We start from the raw sequence: 26781 nt of genomic DNA, 5'->3' as shown, positions 1-26781 counted from the left end.
GAATTTTCAAATATGAAATTCATTGGTATTCTTGATAACTTTTTTATATTTTATATAGCTTTATATTCGTTATAGTTTTAGATTTTTTTTTGACGTATACTTCTTTTTTAAAGTGTTTTTTTTTTTTTTAATGTTTTATTTATTTTTGAGAGAGAGAGCATGAGCAGGAGAGGGCCAGAGAGAGAGGGGGACCGAGGATCTGAAGCAGGTTTTGTGCTGACAGCAGTGAACCCGAGGTGGGGATCAGCTCACAAACCTTGAGATCATGACCTGAGCTGACGTCAGACGTTCAACCCACTGAGCCACCCCAGTGCCCCAACATATCGTATACTTTTATATTGTGATTCTTAAAATGCAAAGCTTTAGAAAGTTAAACTTTATGTCACCTTTCTTTTTATTTAAACTGTTTGGCAGAAGGTAAAGTGTTTACTGTACTTACCGCTCTGCTCTCTTCCTTCCTTAGAATTTTCTTCCCAGCTTTTCCATTGTTATGTCACTTACTGTGGGCTGAAGTTGGGACACAGGGAAGTGAGTGAAAATAGTTATTTTCCGATGAATGCTCATTCTGTTTACTCTTGTGTTTCCACTACAATAAGCATACACTTGGAGCTCTGTGAAGGCAGAAAAGGAAAAAAGATGGGAATTTATATTTATTCCAACTCAAAATTATAAAACCAGGATTAGCTCTTGGAGAGAACTGGAAAGAGGCTGATCCTACCTACCTTAAGTCATGTTCATATTGTTACCATGTTGTTAATAATTCTTGGCATTTTTGTGTTACTGTTTTGAGTAGAATCAGAAAGTAGTGTTGACATTCTTTTTCTTTTTTTTTGACATTCTTTTTTTTCTTTTAGGTTTATTACTATTATTTCTTTTAGTAATCTCTATACCCACTGTGGGGTTTGAACTGTGACCCTGAGACCAAGAGTCACATATTCTTCCGACTGAGCCAGCCAGGTGCCCCTTGACATTATTCTTAAAATTTTAAATAATGAGACATTTCAGGATGTGGTAATCTTATTAATCGATAAGGTTATAGATTTGTTACAGGTAAAAGGTGACGTGACTTCTATACCCAGTTCTTATCTCATCCCGGTCTGAGTCATGTTCTCATAAAATGTTTTGGTGTCAAAGGGCGTATTGGGAACTTAATTTTTTTTAAAGATTCTTGTAGTACATGATTTATAATTATTAAAAAGATATAGAATGTTTATTATATTTTATAGGTATTTTGGACTTAAGTAGGATTTTATAGAAAGAATTGCACCTCTTTTTAAAAGATTTGTAACCAGTAATCACAACTGATCGTTAAAATACTGAAACCGATTATTTTGAATATATCTGCATTGTCCTTTCCAGCTTTCTTTCCTGGTCTTAGCACACAGTTTGTACCTTCTGAGTGCTCAATGTTAAGTTCTTTACTGTTGGGAACCTGGTCTTGATCATTTTTTGAGGCTTCATGTGTCTTATTCATTACATTTGTTGATACAATTATTTGTGGCTTTAAACTCAGCAGCGAGGGGAATAGATCTGAACAGCCAGACTATCAGTCATTTTGTTTTAGCATCTTGGTTGGCTGAAAAGAATCTGTGAGGGTTTTCAAATGTGGTCCCCAAATTCTTTGACATTCCTTCCATTGTTAGATGGGGTCTCTGTCATTGTGTGGTGTGACAGTGTGGTGGAAGTAATGCTATGTGACTCCCAAGGCTAAGTTAAGTCATAAAAGGCCGTGCAGCTTCTGCCTGGTTCCCTTGGAATGTTTGCTCTCAGAATACTCCTGTTGGGAAGTCAGCCACCATACTGTGAGAAGGCCAAGCCACATGGAGAGGCTATGGATAGATGCCATGGGTGACAGCCCTAGCTGAGAGCCCAGGTGGTAGACATGTGGCTGAAGGAGCCAGTTGATCTGGCCTCACCCATTTGAGTTCCTGTTCAGGCCCTGGTCATTGTGAAGCAAAAGCAAGACTGTTGTGCTGTGTCCGAATTCCTTACCCACTGAACTTGTGCGCAAAATATAATAGTTGTTGTCTTGTGCCATCAAGTTTTAGGGTGATTCGTAACTCCGCAATAGTTAACTGGAACAGGATCATAATAGATTTTCTTTTTTTGTGTAATTTCGATGACAGTTTAAGGTCAATATCAAAGTTTATGACTGTTTACTAAAAATATTTAATGAACTATTAGTTTTCTTTAAGTAAACCTTGTTTTCTTTTGATACATTGACTTACACTGAATATTTTCCTCTTACTTAATTTTTGGCCACAGTGAGCACAAGTCGGGAAAAATACCCTCTTTATTATTCTGACGTGAAATCCATCGATAGTATAACTTATAATGTAAACAACAAAACCAACAATATTATGTGCTAACTGATATATAAAGTAAAAAACGTAAAATAATAGACTATAATAATGGAATATGTAATGTAATAAGATCATACATACTGTATTTCAGTCTGTGTAAATAGTGGGGCATGACTATAGTGGAAGACCGTGGAATTATGAAATGTCTGCATGCATGCATGGTATTGCTAGCAATGCAGCAGTTATAGATTAGACTGAAATGTTATATTAGGAACTCTGGAGACTTTTCAGAATGGTGCTCTTGGTAGGTTCTGAACACCACAAAATCGTCTCTTTTTATATGATGACTGCATTCCTGGAAAATCCAGTTATATTAAAACCGCATCCAAAATACTTCTTTCTCATCCATAAAATGGAGTTCACCCTAGTTTCAAGTAACAGTCATGTCTTTCGCCTGTATAAACGTTCAGAGGGACATTGAAAGTCGTGTGAATCAGTGCTCTGGTACTGGACTGCCTTTTGCTATATACTGCGTATCTATCAGGTGTCTAACGTTCTTGTAATAGTTTCAGATGTACAACATAGTGATTTGACAGTTCTATTATATAGCATCATGCTATGCTTTCCTTGATAAGTGTGACTCCTATCTGTCACCATACAACACTGTTACAGTATTACTGACTATATGCCCTATGCTGTACTTTTCAGCCTCATGGCTTTTTAATTTTATAACTGGAGAATTGTACCTCTTAATCCCCTTCACCTATTTTGCCCTTCTTCCCCTACTGGCAACCCACCAGTTCTTGGCATTTATGAGTTTGTTTTTTTTGTTTGTTCATTTATTTGTTTTGTTTTTTAGATTCCACATATGAGTGAAATCGTACGGTATTTATCTCTCACTCAGTATTATACCCTGTAGGGGTTGTGAGTTCAGGCCTCATGATGGGCATAGAGCTTACGTAAAAAAAATACTTAATGGGGCACCTGGGTGGCTCAGTCGGTTAAGCGTCTGACTTGGGCTCAGGTCACGATCTCACTGTCTGTGAGTTCAAGCCCCACGTCGGGCTCTGTGCTGACTGCTCAGAACCTGGATCCTGTTTCAGATTCTGTGTCTCCCTCTCTCTCTGACCCTCCCCCATTCATGCTCTGTCTCTCCCTGTCTCAAAAATAAATAAAAAAACGTTAAAAAAATTTTTTTTAAAAATACTTAATTTTTCCTTAATTCCCGAAAATTAGAGATTAAAGTTTCAAGTAATAAAAAAGTTAAAATTATTTATACTATGCTAAGATTGATACTGCCTTGACCTGGAATTTAAGGGAGAATTTGGGAATACCTAGCAAAATTAAAACTCAGTATTTCCATTACTGGATACTAATCATAGGCAAGTACTCAAGGAAATGTGCCTTTGTAATAGCAAAAATTGAGAGATACCTAAGTGTCCACCAATAGGGTACTAAACTAAACAAACTTTATTTACTGCACATATTCTGGAATCCCTTCAGCCATTCAAATGAAAACACACTTACACATGTCAACATAGACAGATGGCACAATATATAGTTGAAACTAATAATGATATGAATATGTAAGTTTTAACCCCAGGTTTGAAACAATTTGTGAAAAGGCGAAATTTATAGATATTCATGTGTGAATTTCTACATACATATATATTTATGTGTATAAGTGTTGATCCTACGTAAAACATACAGTTATAAATGAAGAATCAGAATAAGAACATGTTTTGGGGAAGTTAAAAATGCCTGTTGAAATAAAAGAATGACTAGAAGGACTGAATGATAAAGACACTGATGGATTTAAATAATGAGAATAAATGAAAGGGGGCACCTGAACAGCTTAGTCTGTTGAGCATCCGACTCTTGAGGTCCGTCAGGTTATGATCTCACGGTTTCTGGGATTGAGCCCCACGTCAGTCTCTGTGCTGATAGCACAGAGCCTGCTTGGGGTTCTCTCTCTTCTCTCTCTCCTCTCTCTCTGCCCCTCTTCTTGCATGCACACACTCTCTCTCTCTTTCTACATAAATAATAAACATTAAAAATCAAAATAAATGAAAGGAAAGAAAATAAATGAAAAGGAGAAATTATTAAAAAGAATTACATTTCCCCAGAATTAAAGGACAGTCTTTAGATTGAATGAAAAAAAAAGTTGCAGATACTTCATTTCAGAACACCAAAGAAAAACTGAGGATCCTGTAAAGTTTAAGAAGTTAAAAAAAGGTGCCCAACCTTTGTTGCCAAACGGCCAATCTTTTGATTTTGGCTCAGGTCATGATCTCGTGGTTTGGGAGATCAAGTCCCACATTGGGCTCTGCTCTCACAGTACAGAACCTGCTTGGGATTCTTTCTTTCTCTCTGCCCCTTTCCTACACTTGCGCATATGTGTGCATGCACTTTCAAAATAAATATTAAAAAAAAGAAAGTTACCAATAAAAGAATGAGGATTATATTTCTTAGTAGAAGAGCAAATTATTTAAAGTTGAGAATTCAATGACAATATGAGTGATCCAATAAAGGTATTTTTTAGTATACAAATATCTAATTTAGGAATAAAAGTTTATATTTATCAGATCATTAGACACAGAGCAGTGGGGTGCAGCCGCATGGGTGGCTCAGTCAGTTGAGTCTTGATTTTTGGTTTTGGCTCAGGTCACGATCTCATGGTTCATTAGTTTGAGCCCCACATCAAGCTTTGCACTGACAGTGTGGAGCCTGCTTGGGATTCTCTCTCTCCCTCTCTCTCATCCCCTCCCCTGCTTGCACACTCTCTCTCAAGATAAATAAACATTAAAAACAAAACAAAACAGGAGGAGGGGGCGCCTGGGTGGTTCAGTCGGTTGGGCATCTGACTCTTGATTTCGGCTCAGGTCATGATCTCACAGCTTGTGAGTTTGAGCACCACATCTGGCTCCACGCTGACAGTGGGGAGCCTGCTTGGCAGTCTGTGTCTCCCCACCCCTGTCTCTGCCCCCTCTCTCTCGGTCCCCCTGCTTGCATGCTCGCTCTCTCAAAATAAATAAGTATACTTTAAAAGCATAAGTAGAGTAGGGAAATACAAGTCTTTTCTGAGGGAAGGGGAAGATAATAGGTATTTGGTTATATTTCTTTTTTTAAAGTTTATTTATTTTTAATTTTTCTATGTTTATTTGGGGGGGGGTGTGAGTGGGGGAGGGGGAGACACAGAATCCGAAGAGGGAGATGAAGGGAGACACAGAATCCGAAGCAGGCTCCAGGCTCATCTGTCACCACAGAGCCTGATGTGGGGCTTGAACTCACAGACTGTGTGAGATCATGACCTGAGCTGAAGTCAGATGCTTAACCCACTGAGCCACCCAAGCATCCCTAAGTTTACTTATTTTAAGAGAAAGAGAAAGTGTGCATGCGTGCACAAGGTGGGGAGGGGCAGAGAGAGAGAGAGGGAGAGAGGATCCCCACTGTCAGTGCAGACCCCGATGTGGGGCTCAAACTCAAGAACTGCAAGATCATGACCTGAGCTGAAGTCCGAATGCTTAACTGACTGAGCCATCCAGTTGCCCCTGTTTCTTTTTCTTTCTTTTCTTTAATGTTTATTTATTTATTTATTTATTTAAATGTTTATTTGTTTTTGAGAGAGAGACAGAGCATGAGCGGGTTAGGAGCCGAGAGAGAGACACAGAATCCAAAGCAGGCTCCAGGCTCTGAGCCATCAGCACAGAGCCCAACGCGGGGCTCTAACTCACAAACCATGAGATCATGACCCGAGCCGAAGTTGGATGCCTAACCAACTGAGCCACCCAGGCGCCCCTTTAATGTTTATTTTTGAGAGAGAGATGAGAGGGAGCACACCAGGAGCAGGGGAGGAGCAGAGAGAGGGGCAGACGCAGAATCCAAAGCAGGCTTCACGCTGTCAGTGCAAAGCCCAACATGGGGCTTGAACCCATGAGCCAACACACAAGATCATGACATGAGCCAAAGTCAGACGCTCAACCAACCAACTGAGCCACCTAGGTGCCCCTCAGTTATGTTGAATAATAGATTACTATATTCACTATATCTTGATTTAAGGATAACCAATGGAAAAATACATTGATTTTACTTCACTTTTGTTACTAGATTAATAGATGAATTTAAAATGGTCCCAAATAGACCCCAACTCAAGAGAAGATGGATAAAGGACAATAAGGTAAATAAATACAAGATGGCCAAAATGAGGCCACACATATCAAATGACAAAAAATGTGAGTGGGATAAATTCTCCTGTTAAAAGACAGACTGTTATTCATAACATTCATCTATAAATGAGGCCCAAAGAAAACCTTTTAACAAATACCAAAAATAGGAATGCACAAGTAACATTCTGTCTACAAGGCAATGAAGTAAACAACAATAAAAGGATAACAAGCCATGTGAGTATCCAATTTAGAAATTTAAAAAACATGCTTATAGCCAACTTTTGTGCTAAAGGAGAAATAAAATCTTCAATAGCAAGTGATTCCAAGATGAATGACAATGAAAGTACTATATCTTAAAAACCTGTAGGATGAGGTCAGAGTGACACTCCAAAGAAATTCAGGGGGTGCCTGGGTGACTCACTTGGTTAACAGTCTGACCCTGATTCTGGCTTTGGTCATGATTCCATGGTTTGTGGGCTCGAGCCCTGCTTCCAGCTCTGCGCTGACAGTATGGAGCCTGCTTGGGATTGTGTCTCTCTCTGTCTCTGTCTCTCTCTGTCTCTCCCCATCCCTCTCTCCCTCCTCTGCTCACTCTCTTTCTCAAAATTAATAAATTGAAAGAAAGAAAGAAAGAAAGAAAGAAAGAAAGAAAGAAAGAAAGAAAATTTGAAGACTGAAAGCACACCTTGAAAAAAATGACTGGAAGTAATTATTAAAGCCAGGCATTGAGATAGAAGAGAAAAAGAAAATCCAAAAGAGGGAAGGAATTTTTAAATATAAAAGCAACAATTAATGAAACGGGAAAATGTAGAAGTTGTAAATTCAGTAGCTTGTTCTTGAAAATAGTATTCAATGTTGTAAATGTTTAAATTTCTCCCAAATATATCTATAAGACTCATAGAACTTTATATGGACCTTGGCAAAGTGATGCCATCATACACTGGGAAGAAAACAAAGAATGGAGAGGGAAAAAGTCGGATTTGTTCGTTTTCTTTCGTGTTTTCTAGTAAATCCTTTTTTTAAAAAAAATCGAGGTAATTTATTATTTTTTAAAGTAATCTCTATGCCTACCCAGGGCACCTGGGTGGCTCAGTTGGTTGAGCATCTGACTTTGGCTGGGGTCATGATCTGGTGGTTTGTGGGGTTCGAGCCCCGCAGAGAGAGAGGGACAGAGAGTCCCAAGTGACTTCGCACTGTCAGCACGGAACCTGATGGGAGGCTCACTCCCACAAATGTGAGATCATGACCTGAGCCGAAGTCAAGAGTCCAACACTTAACTGACTGAGACACCCTACTTTATACATTTTTTAATCCTTTTATTTTTAATCTGGAGTGTCATATCTCTTTAATCCACTTATAGCTGGATTAATTTTGTTTTCATTTTTTGGTCTCCTTAAACCCATTCCGAGGGTCTCTAACTTCAGTAAGGATATTTAATTCTTTTGTATTTAATCATATTTTATTTTAACTCCTGTGTGTGTTTTCTCCCTCCTTCCTTTCCTTGTATTGGTTTTATCAGATTTTCTTCTTTTTAGGAAAGCATTCATCCTATTTGTAGTCTTGTAATACTTGCCTTCACATTTTTTTTGTTTCTTCACGTTTTATTTATTTTACTTGTTAAAAATTTGTTTTTTGAAAGGTAATATTTGAATATGGGCTAACATTTAAAGGGTACCAAAGTATAGTGTAAAAACTCCCCACATCAAGTCTCCAAAGCCCTAAATCTCCCCCACAGATCATCACTGTTACTAGTTTCCGGTGTCTTTTCTAGAGAAAAGTCAATGTATATAGAAGGAAATAGTATATATGTGTATACATGCATTTTCCCAACCTTTTTTTTTTTAAACAAAAATGATGGCACAGTATAGTGGTTTTTATGTTTTTTGCTCTCAAAATTATTTCCCTTAATTATTTAAAAAAACCTTTACTCTCCTATACACTGTAAAGTTGACATCTTTTTTTTTTAAGTTTATTTATTTTGAGAGAGAGAGGTAGAGAAAGAGGAACAGAAGGAGAGAGAGAGAGTGAGAGAGTCCCACGCAGTCTCTGCAGCGCAGAGCCTGACGGGCTCGAACTCACAAACTGTGAGATCGTGCCTGAGCCAAAATCAAGAGTTGGATGCCCAACTGACAGACTCATGCAGGTGTCCCTGTAAAGTTGACATATAATTGTTGTATACTGTTGGTGGGAATGTAAAGTGGTACAGCCACTGTGAAAAACAGTATGGAGATTCCTTAAAAATTTAAAAATAGAAATACCATATAATCCAGTAATACTGCCTACGTCCCCAAGGAAAGCAAAAACACTAATTCAAAAAGATATATGCACCCCAATGTTTATTGCAGCATTATTTATGGTAGCCAAGATATGGAAGTAACCCAGTATCCCAATGATGGATGGATAAGGAAGATGAACACACATTACACACAATACATGCGCGCGCACACACCCCCCACGCACACATAGGAATATTATGCAGCCTTAAAAAAGGATGAGATCATGCCATTTGTGACGACATGGATGGAGTTAGTGAGTATTATGCTAAGTGAAATGTTAAAGACAAATACCATGTGATTTCACTCATATGGGAATCTTAAAAACAAAGGAATAAACAAACAAAAAGCAGAACCAGAGCTATAAATATAGAGGAAAAAACTGATGGTTGTCAGAAGTGGGTGGGGGTGGAGAGATGAGTAAAATTAGTGAAGGGGAGTGGGAGATGCAGGCTTCCAGTTATGGAATGAATACATCATGGGAATAAAAGACAGCAGAAGGAATATAGTCAGTGATATTGTAATTGGTTGTATGGTGATGGATGATAACTACATTTGTGGTGAACACAGCCTAATGTAAAACTTGTCAAATCACTGTATTGTACACCTGAAACTAATGTAGCATTGTGTGCCAATTTTATTCAAATAAAAAAAAAATGAAAAAAATACAAAGTTGATATCTAAAGCTTAAAATAGTTGTGGAGGTGTCTGGCTGGCTCAGTGGCTCAGTAGAGCATGTGACTCTTGATCTCAGGGTTGTGAGTTCAAGCCCCATGATGGGTGTAGAGCTTACTTAAAATAGTCGCAAAGATGTAATATTTCATATGTTGTAAACAGTGATGTTTAAAAATAAATTGTTATATCACACTTTAAAGTATTCTGGTGGAGGGGCACCTGGGTGGCTCAGTTAGTTAAGCGACTGACTCTGCTAAGGTCATGATCTTGCGGTTCCTGAGCGTGAGCCCCACATTGAGCTCTGTGCTGTCAGTGTGGAGCCTGCTTTGGATCCTTCTCTGCCCCTCCCTGTCTGTCTGTCTGTCTGTCTCTCTCTCTCTCTCTCTCTCTCTGTCTCTCTCTCTGTCTCACTCACTTACTCTAAAAAAGTAAACAATAAATAAAGTATTCCAGTGGAAAAGAAAGAATGTAACAATTTGCCCACCATCACAGGTTAAAAATAGGGAGAACCAGTTCTATTCTAACAGTTTGAAATTTTATGTGATCCTTTTTTTTCCTTGAGCTCCTTTCCATTTTGTTTTTGCCACAGAATTTTAGCCTAATGTATTTTATGCATGAAAGTTTTATCATCATCATATCCTTCTCTGCAACAAAATGTATAAATAAAAATTAAAAACATTTATATTTCCTGCGTTCATAAGGCTCAGAGTCTTAAAAATTTCTTTTGGATTTATTACAGTACTAGTATTATTAAAAATATGATAATTATTACACATAAAAATACATTTTTACCGGAAATCATCTCTTAACAAGATAGATGGGGTTTCCTCTCACTCCCAATTAGTTAATGAATGCTTGTGTAAATGTAACTCATTGCTAGAATGAGACAGGGTTTGGCATTTTCTCTTTGTGATTTTTGGGTTTATAGATGTAGCTTTTGACAAAATGTTTTCATTTAAGTTATTAGATGAGAATGGTGGAGTTTTGCTCATTTATTCATTTTTCGAATGTACTTTGAGCTCCTACTATGTTCTGGACCCTTCTAAGCTCCAGGGATAAGCAGGGAACAAAGCAACAGAAATCTCTGCCCTCAGAGCTTACAAGTGTCTCTTTCTTGGTTCTTCTGAGTTGTATGTGAAAAATCATGTAGCAGATTTTCATCAAAAGTGATTTTTAATAATGGTTTAGTAGCTGACAATTCAATTAGGTCCTCCTTCAGTTTTGCTGAAAGAAGAGAATTTGAAACCACCAGACTTGGAAGAGGTTTATTAACCAGTGATTAGAGTCCTTCGTGGTCTCATTTTCTGAGAAGCACAGTAACACCAACAACACCTAACAAATGACTGTTAATTGTACTTCTTACTCTTTTATCTATTGGAAATTGTATCAGTTGTAGGTTTTATACGTATATATACAGAGAAACAGAACCAGTTGTAGATTTTATACGTATACATATACACATACACACACACACGCATACATACCTCCTGTGTACTTACACACACCTATATTATTTCCAACTGGTTATGTAAATCATAAATAGATTTATTGCAAGTAATTGGCTTATATGATTGTAGAGGCTGGAAATCCTGACTGGTAGGCTGGTTGGTGGAATCTCTTCCTCAGAGCAATACAGTTTTGCTCATGAGGACTTTCACCTGTTTAAATTTTTTTTTTTTTTCAACGTTTATTTATTTTTGGGACAGAGAGAGACACAGCATGAACAGGGGAGGGGCAGAGAGAGAGGGAGACACAGCATCGGAAACAGGCTCCAGGCTCTGAGCCATCAGCCCAGAGCCCGACGCGGGGCTCGAACCCATGGACCGCGAGATCGTGACCTGGCTGAAGTCGGACGCTTAACCGACTGCGCCACCCAGGCGCCCCGGCTTTCACCTGTTTAGATGAGGCCCACCCAGATTATTGAGGACACTCTCTTTTGCTTAGATTCAGCTGATGTTAATCACATCTACCAAATATTTTGGGAGCAACACCTAGATTATATTTCGAATGAGAGCAATGGTTAGCCTAGCCAATTTGAGACACAAAATTAACCATCATAGGGACCTCATTTAAGTTTTTAAAAAATGTTTATTTTTAAGAGCTAGAGAGCCAGCAGGGGAGGGGCAGAGAGAGAGGGAGACACAGAATCCGAAGCAAGCTTCAGGCTCTGAGCTGTCAGCACAGAACCCAGTGAGAGGCTCAAACTTAAGGATGGTGAGATCATGAACTGAGCTGAAGTCAGACCTTAGCTGCCCACCCAGGCCCCCCAGGACCTTATTTAAACTAATATATTCAGAAATGTTGGAGGAAGTTGAAATAATGTTCATTTAAATACACATTTACATTTTAGGGGTGCCTGGGTGGCTCAGTTGGTTAAGTGTCTTGATTCTTGATTTTGGCTCAGATCATGATCCTGGAGTTTGTGAAATCGAGCCCCATGTTGGGCTCTGTGATGACAGCATGGAGCCTGCTTGGGATTCTCTCTCTCCCTCTCTGCCCCTCCCCTACTCATGTGCTCTCTCTCAAAAATAAATAAATAAACATTGAAAAAAAACAATAATAAATAAATAAACCTTTACATTTTAAATTTATGTCTGGGAAGATTATGAATTTTATGTATATACTTAAAATATATTTAAATATATGTAAATTGAGGGGGCGCCTGGGTGGCGCAGTCGGTTAAGCGTCCGACTTCAGCCAGGTCAGGATCTCGAGGTCCGTGAGTTCGAGCCCCGCGTCAGGCTCTGGGCTGATGTCTCAGAGCCTGGAGCCTGTTTCCGATTCTGTGTCTCCCTCTCTCTCTGCCCCTGCCCCGTTCATGCTCTGTCTCTCTCTGTCCCAAAAATAAATAAACGTTGAAAAAAAAATTTTAAATATATGTAAATTGATATTTATTAAATATATTTTCATCAGATTGTTGGAACTACAGATTTCATTTATTCAATCCTGGAAAATGATCACCAGTAAACCTTAATGGTCAAGCCAGTCTTCATTGACAAACTAGGCAGCTAAATCACACTGACTTTTTTGGAGTCTCTTTTTTTGCGGTTTTAGTGAGTACTATGCATATCCAAGGCAGCCATTTCCTTCTGATTTCTAAGATAGACTTTTGAGAATGCTTGGAGTCTTGCTGTGATGGTCTTGTTAGTTTTTACACTCCTTGTTTTCTTCTTTTCTTTCTTTTCTTTTTTGTTTGTTTTTAAATAGGCTCTATAACCAACATGGGGCTTGAACTCAGAACCGTGGGATTAAGAGACCCTGGGATTAAGAGTTGATGCTCTACTGACTGAGCTAGCCTGGCACCTGTTTTTTTGTTTTGTTTTGTTTTCTTGGGACTGTTTTCTCAGGTGTGATTTTTTTTTTTTAATGTCTTAAAAAATTATTTTGTAGTGAAGTATAGTGGACATGTTATTTAAAAAAATTTTTTTTAACGTTTATTTATTTTTGAGAGAGAGAGAGAGAGTGAGCGGGAGAAAGCCAGAGAGAGGGGGACACACAGAATCCGAAGCAGGCTCTAGGCTCTGAGCTGTCAGCACAGAGCCCAGTGCGGGGCTCAAACCCACGAACTGTGAGGTTATGACCTGAGCCAAAGTTAGATGCTTAACCGACTGAGCCACCTAGGCACCCCATCTTTTTGAAGTGTATTTATTTTGAGAGAGAGCACTAGAGTGGGAAGGGCAGAGAGAGAGAGAGAGAGAGAGAGAGAGCAAGAGATAATTCCCAGCAGGCTCCACGATGTCAGTGCAGAACCCGATGCAGAGCTCGAGCTAATGGCCATGAGATTATAACCTGAGCTGAGATCAAGAGTTGGATGCTTAACCTACTGAGGCACCTAGGTGCCCTGGGGTGATGGTATTTTTTGACCACCATTCAGTTGGGGAGGGACAGAGGGAGAGAGAGAATCTCAAGCAGGCTCCATACCCAGTGTGGAGAAATCAAGAGTCAGATGCTTAACTGACCAAGCCACTCAGGCGCCCCCAAAAGTGAAGTCTTTAAATGGAAATTGTTCATTATCAATTTGGTAGGGAGACATGAAATGCCATAGTCTTAAATATTTCTGAATCCATAACATCCCAATACCCAAATACCCCAATGCTAATACCACACTTCTTTTGTAACTGAAATATGTATAAGACACAAAACCCACTGTGTGTGTTTCTGATGTTTTGGTTAAAGTGGCTTCTTAGAGATTAAATTGTGTGTTTGTTTGGTTTTTACTCTCCGGGGTTGTGTTTCAGTGTAAGGTTGAAGGTGGTAGAGAGATAAGAGGGTCGTGGAAATGAGAAAAGAAGGGTCAGCCAGGTGCCTCTACCTTGTGCTAGTTCTCAGGCAGAACAGGAACTAGTATCTGAGGAAGTTGATCTAAAAATTGGTCTCCTGGAGGCGCCTGGGTGGCTCAGTCAGTTTTTTGTGAGACTGAGCCCTTTGTCAGGCTCTGCACTGACAGTGTGGAGACTGCTTGGGATCCTCTCTTGTGCTGTCTCTCTGATCCTCCCCCTGCTTGCATGCATGCAGGCCCGCTCTCTCTCAAAATCAATAAACATTTTAAAAAGTAAATGAAAATTGATCTCCTAAAAATAAAAATAAAAATTGATCTCTTTAGGGGGGTGCCTGGTTGGCTCAGTTGGTAGAGCATGTGACTCTTGATCTCAGGGTCATGAGTTCAAGCCCCACATTGGGCCTATAGCTTATTAAAAATATCAGGTTGCATGGGTAGAGTTGGTTAAGTATCTAACTGACTCTTGATTTTGGTTCGGGTCATGATATCATAGTTCATGGGTTGGATCCCCGTGTTGGGACGTGTGCTGGCTGTGGGGAGTCTGCTTGGGATTCTCTACCTCTGTCTCTGCCCCTCCCCTGCTCGTGCACACGTTCTTTCTCAAAATAAATAAACTTAAAAAAAATCTTCATCACTTAAAAAAAAAATCAGCTTCCTTAAACCTGTGTTGCTGTGTCCCATGGAATGTCTTCATGTACTCACAGAGGGGTTCAAGTTCACCTTTTGAAGACTTCTGATGCACTGTATTACTTTTCCTGGCCCTTGCTTTTTTTCTCATTTATCTTGGAGATCCTTCCATATTATTACTTTCTTTTACTGACTGCATTGTATTCCACAGGTTGTACTATAATTTGACCCCTATATACTGGTGGAGGACTGGGTTTATCATCCTTTACTGTTCCACAATTCTGCAGAGTGCATATCATTTAGTGCATGTATGAACAGAGTATCTATATTTAGGATAGATTCCTAGAATCACAATTGTGGGGTCTCAAGGTTGTACATTGTAATTTTGATAAACATTGCCAAATTGCCTGCCTCAGGGTACCAGTTTATACCTACCATCAGTGAATGAGTGCCTAATCCCTTTCCAATACGTTTACTGTCGGGCCTTTTTTTTAAGTTTATTTATTTACTTTTGGGGGGGGAGGAGGGGCAGAGAGAGAGGGAGAGATAGAATCCCAGGCAGGCTCCGCACTGTCAGCGCAGAGCCCAATGTGGGGCTCAAACACGAACTGTGAGATCATGACCTGAGCTGAAACCAAGAGTCGTACGCCCAACCGACTGAGCCATCCAGGCGCTCCTACTATCAGGCTTTTGATCCTTACTAATCTAATGGGTAAAAAAAAAATGATACCTTGGTATAGTTTTATTTTACATTTCTTACAATAGCGTGGCTTTTTTATAGAGGCCACCTTATATTTCCTTTTCTGTTTAAGCCTGTTTTCTATTAAGTTTTGTTAAAATAATTTGTAATGGGAAAATCTTTAAGTCAATAAAGGAAAAAAACATATCCTTACATTTAAACGGACGCGGTTAACCCTATATTTTCCCACCAGTTATTCTCCCCTTAGAATAAGGAAAAACATTGAGCGTACATTGTCTTCCTTGTCCTCTACCTTCCAATGTTGACATTATACAGCATTTTGTTCCGGAATTTTAGAGTTAAGTAGTGATGACTTAATAACAGCACATCGTACCAGACACTGTTCTCAGTACTTATTACATATAAGTCCATCTTACATTACATAGCTGCTTTTTAAGGTTTATATCTTCGTTTTACTCATTTGTTCTCTTGCTACCGTTTCTTGTGTCCAAGTTATCTTTATTTTTGAATTACATTTGTGTTTTGCTTTGCTGAAATGTGTCGCTATCAAAGTTTTTTTCAGCAAGCGTCTGTGGGTGGTGAACTTTCTAAATCTTTGCCTGCCTTAAAATGTCTCTATTTTACCATCACACTTGAATGCTAGTTTGGCTTTTTATAGAATTCTAGGTTCAAAATAGTTTCCTCTCAGAACTTTGGAGCAATTGCCTCATTGTCTTCTGGAATTCAGTGTTGTTGATAAGAAGTCTGATGTCAGTCTGATTCTCACTCTTTTGTAGGTAACATGTTTTGTCCTCTGGAAGCTTTTCTCCTTTAGAATGGGTGTTCTGAAATTTTACCAGACTGTGTCTACATGTTGGACTTATTTCAGTAACCATTTTGTTTATTTTTGGTAAATATGTTGAAGTGAGGGAGGACCTTTATTTTGTTTTCAGCTCAGGAGTGTTTTCATCTAAGATTACTGTTTCTGTGTTGTTCTTTATTTATTTTAGTAATTTTATTATTTTTAAAACTTTAATTTTTTTTAATGTTTTATTTATATTTGAGAAAGAGCATGAGTGGGGAAGGGGCAGAGAGAGACGGAGACAGAATCTGAAGCAGGCTCCAGGCTCTGAGCTGTCAGCGCAGAGCCCGATGTGGGGCTTGAACTCACGAACCACGAGATCATGACCTGAGCTGAAGTCAGACGCTTAACCGACTGAGCCACCCAGGCGCCCCTTAAAATTTTTATTTTTGAGAGAGAGAGCGCAAGCAGGGTAGGGGCAGAGAGAGAGGGAGACAGAGGATCTGAAGCAGGCTCTGCGCTGTCAGCAGAGAGTCTGATGCGGTGCTTGAACTCACGAACCATGAGATCATGACCAGAGTCAAAGTCGGACACTTGACCGACTAAGCCACCCAGGTGTCCCTGTGTTGTCCTTCTGTTCTCTCTGTTCTCTTTATGGAATTCCTAGTAACAGAAGTTGGTGATTTCTGTTCACTTGGTGTCATTCTTTTATTTCTTAGCCCTTTTGTGTGGCTTATTTGGAGAATTCTGTGATATAATACTTTGGTGACTTATTTCATTAGCAGCTGTGTCTATTTCGTGATTCGTTCAGCCCATTTGTCGAATTTGTAGTAGAGTTGACTCTTGAGTTGTGCAGGGGTGTGGGGTGCCAATCCTCTGCACAGTAAAATGTCCGTATATAACTTTTGACTCTCCAAAAACTCAACTACTAATAGCCTATTGTTGACTGGAAGGTTTACTGATAACATAAACAGTCAATTAACATTTTGTATGCTATCCGTATTGTATGTTGTCTCCTTACAATAAAGTAAGCTAGAGAAAAAAAATGTATTAAGTGTATCATAAGGAACAGAAAATACATTTATATGCTGTTTTTATTGAAACAAGTCCACTTATAAGTGGACCCCTGCACATCAAGCCCATGATGTTAAAGGGCCAGCTGTGCTCGGAAGAGGAATACTAAAGAGAGAAGGGAAAATACAATAGAAAGTTACCCTGGCTGGGTGCCTGGGTGGCTCAGTCGGTTGAGTGTCCTACTTTGGTTCAGGTCATGATCTCAGGTTAGTGGGTTCTGTGCTGGCAGTGCAGAGCCTGCTTGGGATTCCCTCTGTTTCCCTCTCTGTCCCTCCCCGACACCTATCACACCCTCTCTCAAAGTAAGTAGATAAACTTAAGGAAAAGAAAAAAAAAGATGGGGTACCTGGGTGCTCAGTCGGGTAAGCGTTTGACTTTGGCTCAGGTCATGACCTCATGGTTCATGGGTTCTAGCCCCACATTAGGCTCTGGGCTGACAAGCTCTGAACCTAGAGCCTGCTTCGGATTCTGTGTCTCCCTCTTTCTCCGCCCCTCCCCCATGTTCTCTCTCTCCCTCTCTCTCTCTCTCTCTTTCTCAAAAATAAACATTAAAAAAGAAAAGAAATTACCCTGGCATTTGAAGAACTTTTTCTTCATTCCAGTTTTTGTACTTTGACCACAAATTTTATTAGCAGGGATAAGGCTAAACATATTCGAATTCTAGATGTCTGTTGTATTTTCTTAGGAAGTTTGACATTATGAGAGTATAGCGCATAGGTCTGTTGCTTCTTAGTCTAGTCTGTTACGTGTGTAGGTACGTTGATGTCAGCCTGACATTCTCCTTTTCGGAGTCCAGGGCCAAATATGGCAAATCTGAGACACCGAGCCCTAACTCTGCCCCTGGAGACCCTTCTCAGTCCTTTCCAAGCAGCTACTACCAGTTGATTGGAGTTGGCACAAAAATCTATTTTTTGTTACAGCATTAAAAGTAATAAATGTTCGGGGCGCCTGGGTGGCGCAGTCGGTTAAGCGTCCGACTTCAGCCAGGTCACGATCTCGCGGTCCGTGAGTTCGAGCCCCGCGTCGGGCTCTGGGCTGATGGCTCGGAGCCTGGAGCCTGTTTCCGATTCTGTGTCTCCCTCTCTCTCTGCCCCTCCCCCGTTCATGCTCTGTATCTCTCTGTCCCAAAAATAAATAAACGTTGAAAAAAAAAAAATTTAAAAGTAATAAATGTTCATTTATAAGGACATTTTTCTCTTGCTGTTTAAAATGTTTTTATTTTGGGGAATGACATTTTATAATTAGCAGTTATGGCAAGTTTGTGTCTCATTAACCAGATTATTATCAACTGTAAATATTACCGAGGCTTCTTATTTGACAAGTTAATTATGTTTTATGATACACATTTTCTTATTGATCCGTTACTTTGAATGTTAATGGCTGCTATTATCTTTTTAAACTTCCCTTTTTAAAAAAAAAAAAAAAGTTTATTTATTTATTTTGAGAGAGAGGGAGTGCGCATTCAATTACAAGCAGGGAAGGGGCAGAGAGAGAGTCAGTCCCAGACAGGCTCCTTACCCATCGTGGGGCCTGACTCGGGGCTTGAACTCGCCAACCGTGAGATTATGATCTGAGCTAAAATCAGGAGTTGGATGCTCAACTGACTGAGCCACCCAGCTGCCCCTAAACAAAGCTAGTACTTTATTAATACTTTAAAATTGATGTCACATTGTTTATTGATTATTAAGTGAGGCATTCCAATAATTAGATTTTGTTAAGCTTCTTTAAAGGTTTGTGTTAGCTTCAACTTAATTTGTAGACTCCTGTTTTGTATTTTCATATGACTAATTGAATGAAAATAATTTTTGTAGTCAGTAGCTAATCTAAAATTTTCCACAGATTACTTTTTAAATTGTTTCATTGAGCATTGAGGTATAGTAATAACACACTGAATTCTGTAGCTTCCTATTGCCACCTGTGTTTCTATTAGTGCTTGTGTGTGTGTGAGTGTGTGTGTGTGTGTGTGTGCGCGCGCGTGTGCGTGTAGCCTGTATTTAGAATTGCTCAAAGTATGTTTTCATTTTGCATTTCAAACTATAGAATTTTAGACCTGGAAGGACCTTATTATACGTAATCTGTTCAAACTGTACTTTGTGGCTAAGTCCTTGACCCAAGGTTACCTAGACAGACCAATATTCTGTCCTCTGATTGCTGCTTTTCTGTTTTATTTATCTCTTTTTTTAAATTTACTTTGGAGAAGGTAAATATGGCTATACCCCATTTTATGTTTGTCCAATTTGGCTGTGTAGAAAAACAAGTTTTGGAGCCAGACATGGATATTAATGTTGATTTTGTCATGTGCCTTGGGTTAATCAATCATTTTGAGCCTTAGTGTCTTCCTCTTTACAAGGGGCTTACTAATACTTTCTACCTTGTTACCTACCCTCCTTGTCTTGAGAGTTATGTGGAATACAATGAATAAAGTACCTGGCAAATCATGAGGTATGCAGAAAACAGTGCTTTTTATATCAGTCGGAATCATTTGAGAGAAACAAAAACCAGCCTACATATGATCTATTACTGGGAATTAGGTGCTTATGAAATAATGGAAAGACTGAAGGTCGTATCCTAGGCTCGGCCCCAGGAGGACTCCCGTAACAGTTCAGAGAACTGACCCATATGGGAAGCTGCTCCCTCTGAAGCTTTCCCTGCAGCTAAGCTGGCAGCGTGCTTTTTCAGTTGTCCTGCAGAGCCAGGAAAGTGGAAGTTGGCAGTGGTCACCTGAAGCCTCAGTCCAAGATTGTAGAGGTCATATCCAGAAGCTGTTGACGCTCACTCCTTTCATGACACCTGAGAATGGACGTTGCTGCATCAAAGCTTCACTTTTTCAGCCGCTCCTGACTAACTGCTAAGGGTCTCAGGAAGGTGACCACAGCCTCATTGGGCTCATAGCCTCTCAATACCTTTTATGCCAGTTCCTTGCACAACTTTTTGTGTGTGGGAAACTAGGAATTCGCTTTAAGCTTTCAGATCTCTCCAAAGGGAAGGAATGAAGTTGAGAAAATCCAAATATTTACTGTAGTGGCATTTTGATAGATGATCGTGATGGTGGTAGATAAGGATTATTATTGCCGTGTTTGGTATACCTTATTCAGGATTATACATCAAGCAAGTGAGTGACATTCTAGAACTAGAACTGGAAATCCCAAATCCATTTCTTTTTAGTGGGCCATGTTCCTTCCAATATCTTGTTCTTACTCCTTCAGTAAATAATCCACTGAGCATCTCTGTATGAGCAAGTGTCTGTTCTTGGTGCTAGGTATGTTAACAGTGACCAGACACTACTCTGTGCTCTGAAAGCCTTTTGTCCTGGGGTCGCAGGCACGTGGTGTTTTAACACGGTGTAGTAAGTGCTGTGGCAGAGGTGAAATACCTAGGAAGGACACCTGACCCCTGTTGGGGGGGTTTCTAAAGTGATACCACATGCTTTTAGGAAATGGTCATTCACAAGTTTGAGTACCCTGGTCACCTATACATTTTACAAAAGAGTAAAGAGAATTGTATCATGACAATTTTGGTTAAGAATGGGACGGTATAGATGGGAAAGTCTTCTTGCAGAGAGGCGGAGAGAATACTTAGGAAAATCCTCTTGGATCTGGCCAGTTCTGTTGCCGAGCTGAGGTGAGAGGCATCTTTGATGGCAGCTTCTGCCTTCACCCATTTATCGTAAGGCTTTCAGGGGCCATATTCCTTCCCTTACGAGCCAAGTAGGCATCGTGGCACAACACAGATCCTAGACCTAGAGTCCAGATAGTCTCTATTCTTTTCCTCTGTTATCTTGTTTTTTTCATCCAAGATATAAGAAGGGCTCTTGGCTTTATTCTATGTGTTTAATAAACAACACTTTAAGGCATTATAGAGAGCTGGTGGGCTTAAAACATTTTCTCTTTTCATACTTAACGTTTCCCCTTTCAGGGCTATAGTGCACAGGTCCCATTATGTCATAAAAAGTATAAGACGAATAGAAGTGTGTGGGTGGGTGTACAGTGAAGAGCAGCAGTGTGCCCCTTGCACGTTTGGGAAGCACAACCCCACAAGACTGGTTGTTGCCATTGCCTAGGGCCTCTCCCTTGTGTGGGACAGTGAGTCCTCACCGTGTATCTTTCCTGGAGCATGTTGCTGTTCCCCCGCCATCAGCGGCTCCATCACCACCATCCACCCCCCACCACCATCACCATCCACAAGCGGGCAAGGGCAGGGTAAAGAGCTATGAGTTAGCTGGAAGAGGTATTTTACTTAATACGTACAGCACTTATTGGCAGAGGTTAGTATACAGCAACAATGTCTTACATATTTCCTAATGAAGATGCTTACAGTTACGGAGAAGTTGTGGTCATTCAGAAGCCCTCCGGGTGCCCTCTTTCCCTCAGAGAGCTACCCCTCTACACACCTTGTAAACTGATGCTCAGAATAATTGTCCCAGGTCCTGTGCTGCACCTTTAAAAATTTTTTTTAATGTTTTATTTTATTTTTGAGACAGAGAGAGACAGAGCATGAATGGGGGAGGGTCAGAGAGAGAGGGAGACACAGAATGCAAAGCAGGCTCCAGGCTCTGAGCTGTCAGCACAGAGCCCAATGCGGAGATCGAACTCAGAGACCGTGAGATCATGACCTGAGCTGAAGTTGGAAGCTCAACCGACTGAGCCACCCAGGCTCAATGCTGCACCCTTTAAAAGGCCCTTCGTCAATTCCCTTGGCATAACATTATCAGTATTTTTTAAAAGTTTACTTATTTAAATAATCTCTACACCCAGCGTGGGGCTCGAACTCACAACCCCAAGATTAAGAGCCATATGCTTTGCTGACTGAGCCAGCCAGGTGCCCCTGTTAGTATTTATTAAATTTTAACATTTCTTAGATGTAAACTTGTTTTTGTAGTTTGAGTCTTTTTTGGAGGAGGGAAAGGCAGAAGTACTTAAATTCCAAGAATGCGTATTTTCAAGTTGTTTTTAGGGAAAAGACTTTCTTCTGCCCTACTTTTGTCCTTAAACTAGTAAAAAAGAATGGGGAATAAAATCATTCTTGGTAGAATAGAAATGTTATGTGATGAGCTCTCATTCTGATATAGAAATAGAATGATGAAATACCATTACATGTTTACTCTAATCAGCAATTGTTTTCAACCCACATTGGAATTTGCATTAATGTTTTAAACTTCCAAAGGATGTATTATATTTCACTGGTGGAAGACCTTGAACTGCTGAGGGCTAGGTTGCTATATGATGTTGAAAGAAGCTTATTTATTTTGTGTTTTCCGTGTACTGTGTTTGATACTGCATATCAGATCAACTCTTGAATTTTTTTTTAATTCCCTTGAGTGAAAGATAGAGGGTAAACTGTATCTTAGGTTAAATAAGAATAGTTTAGAGTTCTTACCTCGATTAAAGGGTTACTTTTCCAATCATACCACTTTATGAGCATGATCTCCTCTCCCCACTGCCCATAGTTTAGTGGAAAAATTACATTTCTTCACAGCCAAATTAAACCTTTCTGTTGGCCAGTATTTATAGATCTTGGAATAAAGTATAGCTTTGGACACCATCTGATACAATATCTTGGTTCTGTGTAGCTTCGTTGCATAAATAAAGATTTTTTATAAATTCATTCTTTTTAGCACAATTTTTTTTCCACGATCTCTTGCTTTGTCTTGTGTTTTTTCCCCACTCTTGACATTAGTCTTTAAAGCTGCATGAATATTTTCATTCTGTGGGGACTTGTGAGTCTTTGTGGCAAGGTTGTAAAAATAGCTGGTTGGCCGAACTTGCTTTTACATTTAAGAGTATTGGAAATGCGTGTGGGTGAAACTATGCTTCCTGGCAGGAATTAATTTCAACCTGGTCGAAAAATTATTAAAGGTTAGGATACTGGAAAGACATCTCTAGAGATAGCAAAAATAAAAGATGTTATTTCCGGTTTTTATATAATTTTTTTTTGCCTTTCAGGTGTAATATGGTTGACTCCTTTGTTGTGTTTTTCTAGTTTAAGTAGCAAGTCCATTTCCTTTGTTGAGGTGGTTTTCAGATTACTCAGTACTCTGTATAGTTGGGGAAATGTTTTCTTTATTTCCCCTTATTTGAAAAGACTTAAAAAACTTGCTTATGACTGTATATCTTTTCATATAAATGACTATAAATAGGATAGGAAAGGATGACAGGATTATAAGAAATTTTGAGAAATTATGAAGCTCATTAGTGAAAGGCTCCCAGAGGGAAATAAACTGCAGAAAATGTCTGTAAGAAATGTTATTGTAATCCTCTACTCTGATTGATTCTTGTTTCCATTTTGTCCACGGTAGACTATAAATTTTCTGGTCCTTGGTTTCCATATGGCTTAAAGCTTTGAAAAAGGTTATATTTTATAGTATGGGATGGCTCATCTTTCTTATATTGGTAATTCATATGTCACATAATTCACAACTGTAAATAGAGTGTACCATTGTAGAATTATTTTTGATTGTTTAGTAGTTTACAGAGAAAAAGGAATCGAAAAAACGCTTCAGTGACTGTCCTAGTAAATAAATGTACCTTTTTTTGGGGATTGTCTTTTTTTTTCTTTTTGTATGATTCAGAGAGCATGTGTATACAGTTTTTAAGGTTTTTAGTAATACATGTTCCCAAAGAGCCTTCCAGAAAGTATGAATCAATTTTACTTTCATGCTTTGCTGTCATTTAGTCTTCTCCTGTATTGTAGAAGTTTTATAGTTTTAGATTTAACATTTAAGTTACCACCCACTTTCAATTAATTTTTATATGTAGTGCAAGTCATCCATACCTAAGTTCCTTTCTTTGTGGGGCAAGGGGCGTGTGCATATCCGGTTGCTCCAGCACCGTTTGTGGGAAAGGTTTGCACTTTTCTCCGTTTGCACTGCTTTTGTGCCTTTGTCAAATCAGTTGGTCGCGTATGTGTGGCTCTGTTTCTGGCTTTTCCGTTCTGTTCCACTGATCCATTTGTTGCTCTTCTTGCCAATAATCTGCTTTTGATTATGGTAGCTTTTTAATACTTGAAATCAAGTAATGTTAGCCCTCCAACTTTGATTTCTCATTTTCAGAGTTCTTTTGGCTGGCTATATTCTAGATCGTTTGCATTTCCATCTGAATTTTAGTATCAGCTTGTCAACTTGTAGAAAAAGCATGCTGGGATTTTGATTGGGATTGTGTTAAATCCATTAATCACTTTGAGGGGAATTGACATCTTAACAATGTTAGGTCTTCTAATCCATGAACACAGTATGTCTGTCAGCACTGATGATTTGTTCCTAGCAGTCCATTGTGTGGATGTACCACCATTTATTTATTCACTCATCTGTTATTGGACATTTCACTTGTTTCCAGTTTTGGGCTACTACAGATACAGTTGCTGTGGTTATTTGTTTACAAGTTTTTGTACAGACATACATTCTCTTGGAGTAGAATGGCTTTATCCATGTGATAGGGGGTATTTTTAGCTTTTTAAGAAACCGTGAACTATTTGCCAACGTAATTGTACCATTTTATATTCCCATAGGTAGTGTAAGAGAGTTTTGGTGTCTTCACTCTGCCTACAGTTGGTATGGGCAGTCTTGAATTTAGGCCTTCTATTAGGTGTGTGATAGACATGGTAAATTTTACTCTTCTGCGTCCTGGATATTTTCCTATTCCTGTAAATCTTACTGAGTTTTGCTCTGGGATGCACTCAGGTTACTTGGAAACAGTTTGATCCTTTTGGTTATTGTGTTTATGACTTTCATATCTTTGTTAAATGAACATGGAGCAGTCAGAGCTCAATCTAGGGCTTAATTGTTCCCCATTACTTAGGCAAGACTTTTCTGTGTACTCTACCCAATATGCTGTGAATTACGAGTTTTTCCAGTGTAGCTGTTTGGGAACAAATCTGTTCATGGCCCTGTGTGATCACTGGGCACTGTTCCTTCTGATTCTTTTCCAATGATTCTTTCCTTGGCTTCTGGTAGTTTCTTCATGTGCTTTGATTGGTATTGAGATCGAGGATCACCCCCTCCAGTGTCAAGTTTTCTTTGTTCTTTGGTACTCTGTCTTTTGCTCTCTAGTTGCTTTGATCTCCCTGGTTGCTCAGCTTTGTCTCCCTAACTCTGGGACTCTGCCAGGCTTCGCCTCAGTTTCTTCTCCTTCTATTGTTGCCAGGAAATTCTCTCAAGGCAGTTAAGTAATGTTAGGGGGCTCATCTCTTGTTTGCTTCCTGTCTCTCAAGAATTACTCTTCTTCATCACCTGATGCCCAGTGGTCCCGTGTTAAGAAAACTGATGTTTCCTGTATTTTGTCCGCTGTCTGCTGTTTAAATTGTTTATTAATTTTGAATTGTTTTGGTTGTTTCTGACAGGAGGGTAGATCTGGTCCCTGTTAATTCATTTGTACAGAAGCATAAGTCCTAGTTCTTTAAAAAAAATTGTTTTAAGTCAAGATATAAAATACAATGGAATGGGTGACGTGTGCAGGTCAGTAAATTTTCTAAACGTGTACATTTTTATGTACACATAAAACGTACTCAGCTCTGGGTGTGCCTGGGTGGCTCAGTTGGTTAAATGTCTGACTTCGGCTCGGGTCACAGTCTCACCATTTGGAATTTGGAGCCCTACACCGGGCTCTCTGCTGTCAGCATGGAGCCCACTTCGGATCCTCTGTCTCCCTCTCTCTCTGCCCATCCCCGGTTTGTGCATGCATTCTGTCTCTCTTTCTCTCTCTCAAAAATAAATACACATTAAAAAAAAACCACAAAACCTCCATATTACTACTACTCAGCTCAAGATAGAGAATCTTTCTAATACCCTATTGGATTCCTTATGCCCATTCCTGGTCCTTACTGCCCTCTGCCTCCCACAGGTAATCACTGTTCAGATGTCTACCCACCATCTGTCAGTTTTGCCAAGTTTTTAACTTCATCCAGATGGAATACCTACAGTATTTGCTCTTTTTTACCTCACTTTTTTTTTTTTAATTTTTTTTTTCAACGTTTATTTATTTTTGGGACAGAGAGAGACAGAGCATGAACGGGGGAGGGGCAGAGAGAGAGGGAGACACAGAATCGGAAACAGGCTCCAGGCTCCGAGCCATCAGCCCAGAGCCCGACGCGGGGCTCGAACTCACGGACCGCGAGATCGTGACCTGGCTGAAGTCGGGCGCTTAACCGACTGCGCCACCCAGGCGCCCCTTTTTTACCTCACTTTTTCCCTCAGCTCCCTGCTTGTGGGATCCATTGGTGCTCTTGCTTGTTATCACTCGTTCCTTTCTCTGGCCCAGTAGTATTCCTTCTTCTGTTGATGGACATCTGAGTGGTTTCCAGTTTTTGGCTCCTATGACAAAGCTGCTAGGAACATCTTGTACCAGTCTTCTGGTGTACTTAAACTCTCATTACTCTTGGGTAAATACCTAGAAGTGGAATTGTTGGTTTATGGGGTGGGTGTAAATTTACTTCGGTAGATATTGCCAAAAAATTTCCCACAGTGGTCCGGCCAGCTTTTACTTTGTTTGTTAACGTATGGGAATTCCAGGTGGTTTATGTTCTTAATGAGATCTGGTATTTTTAGTCTTTTAAATTTTCACCATTATGAGACCGTAAGTTTTCTTTCATTAGGCCAAAGGGTCATACTCAGGTTGAGTAAAATGAGAGCTAGGGTGACCAACCATCCTGACGGGTTCTCTGAACAGAGAACTTTCAGTTTTAAAACCAGGACAGTTCCAGTCACCCTAAATGAGGCTCTCCACTGATTTAGTCAACAAGATGTGAAGGTAGTTGAAGAAGGAAATTCTCATGGTCTAGCCAAGTTCAAGTACAGATAAGGCCTGGGCCAGCCTTGTGCAGTCTTGCGTTCTCTAGTTTAAAAATGATGGGGACCCACCCACCCCAACCCCCCCTTTTCCTTCAGGTCTCACTTAAGCTATGCTTCTTCAC

At 39.7% G+C, this 26781-nt stretch overlaps 1 protein-coding gene and 1 non-coding gene across 2 annotated transcripts in view; both read left to right on the top strand.

Moving 5' to 3' along the window:
- The window catches only part of MTA3 (metastasis associated 1 family member 3), a 175783-nt gene that overhangs the window by 18807 nt on the left and 130195 nt on the right, over positions 1-26781 (top strand). The gene's annotated exons all lie outside the window — the stretch shown is intronic.
- On the top strand, positions 14027-14099 carry TRNAK-CUU (transfer RNA lysine (anticodon CUU)). Its single transcript has one exon. It is a non-coding gene; the product is annotated as a tRNA-Lys (tRNA).

This window comes from Lynx rufus, unplaced genomic scaffold, assembly GCF_022079265.1.
Source record: "Lynx rufus isolate CCGP_SWC_20201006 ecotype Redwood Valley unplaced genomic scaffold, mLynRuf1.p SCAF_8, whole genome shotgun sequence".
Classification (NCBI taxonomy): domain Eukaryota; kingdom Metazoa; phylum Chordata; class Mammalia; order Carnivora; family Felidae; genus Lynx; species Lynx rufus.
This window is presented reverse-complemented; position numbering and strand designations above follow the sequence as displayed.